We start from the raw sequence: 3,630 nt of genomic DNA on the forward strand, positions 1-3,630 counted from the left end.
CAGATACATGCAAAAAAATGAAACTAAATCACCAATTTACATCATACACAAAAATAAACTCAAAATGGATACAGAACTTAAACATAAGACGGGAAACCATAAAAATACTAGAGGAATCCACAGGCAGCAAAATCTCAGACATATGCCAAAAGAACTTCTTCACTGATACTGCCCCTAGGGCAATGGAAGTTAAAGAGAAAATAAACAAATGGGACTACATCAAAATAAAAAGCTTTTTTACAGCAAAAGAAACCATCAACAAAACAACAAGAAAGCCCACTGTATGGGGGAACATATTTGCAAATGTTATCACTGATAAAGGTTTAATCTCCAACATCTACAGGCAGCTTATACAACTTAATAAAAGGAAGATAAATGATCCAATAAAAAAAATGGGCAACGGACCTAAATAGAATCTTTTCTAAAGAAGACAGAAGGAAGGCCAAGAGACACATGAAAACATGCTCAAAGTCACTAATTATCCAAGAGATGCAAATCAAAACAACAATGCGGTACCATCTCACACCTGTCAGAATGGCTATCATCAACAAATGACAAGTGTTGGCGAGGATGCGGAGAAAAAGGAACCCTTGTGCACTGCTGGTGGGAATGCAGACTGGTGCAGCCACTGTGGAGAACAGTATGGACTTTCCTCAAAAAACTGAAAATGGAACTCCCATTTGACCCAGTAATCCCACTCTTAGGAATATATCCTAAGAAACTAGAAACACCAATCAGAAAGGATATATGCACCCCCATGTTCATAGCAGCACAATTTACAATAGCTAAGATTTGGAAACAGCCTAAGTGCCTGTCAGCAGATAACTGGATCAGAAAACTATGGTACATCTACACAATGGGATACTATGCTGCCATAAAAAAGAAGGAATTCTTATCATTTGCAGCAACCTGGATGGAATTGGAGAACATTATGCTAAGTGAAATAAGCCAGTCAATGAAAAAAAAAAAAATCCACAAGCTCTCACTCATTTATGGATAATAAAGAACATTATAAACTGATGAACAAAAAGATAGATACAGAGACAATAAAGCATCAAACAGACTGTCAAATTACAGCAGGAAGGTTAGGGAGAGGTAGGGGAGATAAGAGATCAACCGAAGGACTTGTATGCATGCATATAAGCATAACCAATGGACGCAAAACTCTGGGGGGTGAGGGCATGTATGGGAGTGGGGTGGGGGGGCAATGGTAAGATATGTACACATATAATACCTTAATTAAAAAAATGAAAAGAAAAAGAAAAAAAAAGAGGCCAAGAGCAAAAGACAAAGAGAGAATATTAAAAGCAGCAAAAGAAAAACAGTTAGTTACCTACCAGTGCGATTGTCAGCTGATTTCTCAATAGAAACTATGCAGGCCAGAAGGGAGTGGCAAGAAATATTCAAAGCGATGAATAGCAAGAACCTACAACCAAGATTACTCTACCCAGCAAAGCTATCGTTCAGAATGGAAGGGCAGATAAAGAGCTTCACAGATAAGAAAAAGCTAAAGGAGTTCATCACTGCCAAACCAGTATTATATGAAATGCTGAAAGGTATTCTTTAAGAAGAGGAAGAAAAAGAAAAAAGTAAAGATAAAAATTATGCCTTTCGGCCGCGGTGTGCGACCTGGGCTCAGTCCAGCTCAAGATGCTGACAAACTTCAGGGCTGGTGCTGCTGGAGAGACAGAATTGTGCTGGAAAGAAGCTTTTCAAGTAGATAAGGTGTATCTGAACAGGTGATGGTTGATTATGCAAAACAGAGGCTTTTGCTTTCTTTGTCCCTTTCACACTAATAGTGGAGGGTGAATTCTGAGGGGGGGGGGCAGATTTCTGTTAGAGTGTGTATCTGCCCCATAGAGAATTCAATTCCATCATTTCAGTTTTTGTTCCACAGCCCAGCATCCTGCTTGATACAGTAACCAGACTGGGTATTGTATACTTATCTTAAGGCAGTTTTGTCCACTGTGCTTCAATTTACAAAGTTATTTTAAAATCCCATTCTTTTGACTGTAAAGATTTTTTGTTACCAAGTTATCCTTTTAAAATCCTGGTTTTATATGGTTACAGATTTTTCTAAAATGCTGTATGTAGAACACTTTAATGATTAAATGTGACCCTTTTGACAAAACAGATCGATGGATTCTGAGGTGTGGGGAGGGGCATGGGCGATTTGAGGAGCTGTTTGACATCTTGATTATGCTGGTTATTATGCAGTGGTCTGATCTAGGATGAGTTTTACTGAATGTAAATTGTTCCAATAAACATGACTCTGAAAACTTAAAAAAAAAGATAAAAATTATGAACAACAAATACATATCTATCAACAAGTGAATCTAAAAATCAAGTGAATAAAAAATCTGATGAACAGAATAATCTGGTGAATATAATAGAATCAGGGGCATAGAAAGGGAGTGGACTGATAATTCTCAGGGGGAAAGGGGAGTGGGGGGTGCAGGAAGAGACTAGACAAAAATCATACACCTATGGATGAGGACGGGGGGGGGGCAGATAAGGGCATGGGGTGGGGTGGGAACCAGGTGGAGGGGAGCTATGGGGGGAAAAAAGAGGAACAACTGTAATAATCTGAACAATAAAGATTAAAAATAAATAAATAAAAGGCTGTTTGAATTCTCACCCATTGGGAAAGTAGTCCCACTTTGTACCACCTGCCCAGGACCCTCTGTGGCCTCAGGTGACCTCACTGAACCCTCTTAGAGCCAGCCCCCCACAAAGGATGCAGGTCCCAAACTGGGTGCTGGGTCCAGCCTTCCCCCTCCAGGGCACAGGGACAAATGGGGTCTTTGCCAGTGGGTGGTGGAGGCCACATAGGAGTTGGAGATGGAGCTGAAGACCCCACAAGTCAGCGAGGGCGACAGGCATCTGGGGTCTCCGCCCCCACCTGCCCCTTCCCAGGATGCTGCCAGCACACCTGGGGTTCCACTGACAACAGAGTCTATGCAGCTGCCGAGTGAGCCAGGAGGCGGCAGATGAATGCAACAAGGAGCATAACCACAGGCACCTGGCCACCTCAGCCTCAAGTCAGGGGCCGTCAGAGGCCCTCCCGGGCCAGCACCCAGGCAGCCTGGCTGCTAATCCACCCGTAACACCTGGAGCCCAGAGCCAAGTCCGGGGGGGGGACGACACCGCAACAACCCGGACCCCGAGAGGGAGGGAGGCCCAGGCCAACGAGGTCTACTACCCAGGGCAGGAGGCCGAGCCATGCCATTCACCCCGCTCCTCCTCGGAATGGCTCTCCCTGCAGTGGGCGCCCAGCCCACTCCACCCATGCCAGGCACTGCTGGCCGCCCCCAGCCCAGGCCCCGTGCCTCGGCGGGGGCTGCCAGTGGCCCAGCGCAGGCCCCGCCCGGCAGCACTGTGTTGCATGGCACACAGCAGTTTGGATGCTGCTTCCTCCTTCTTTCCGGCATTGTCTTTTCTTTCTTCGCCGGATGAATTCCTTAAATACTTGGTCTTACTTGTAGTTAAGATGTCAGATTAACCACAGGCAGGGGTGGGGGGACTTAAAAAAGCAATGACGGAGAGGTTGGGCGAAAGTGCCCCACCTGAGAGGACACAGGAGACACTGTGGGGGTGACAGCAGGCCTCTCGCCCCTGGGGCATCCGAGT

Source organism: Cnephaeus nilssonii (assembly GCF_951640355.1).
Source record: "Cnephaeus nilssonii genome assembly, chromosome: 11".
NCBI classification, from domain to species: Eukaryota; Metazoa; Chordata; class Mammalia; order Chiroptera; family Vespertilionidae; genus Cnephaeus; species Cnephaeus nilssonii.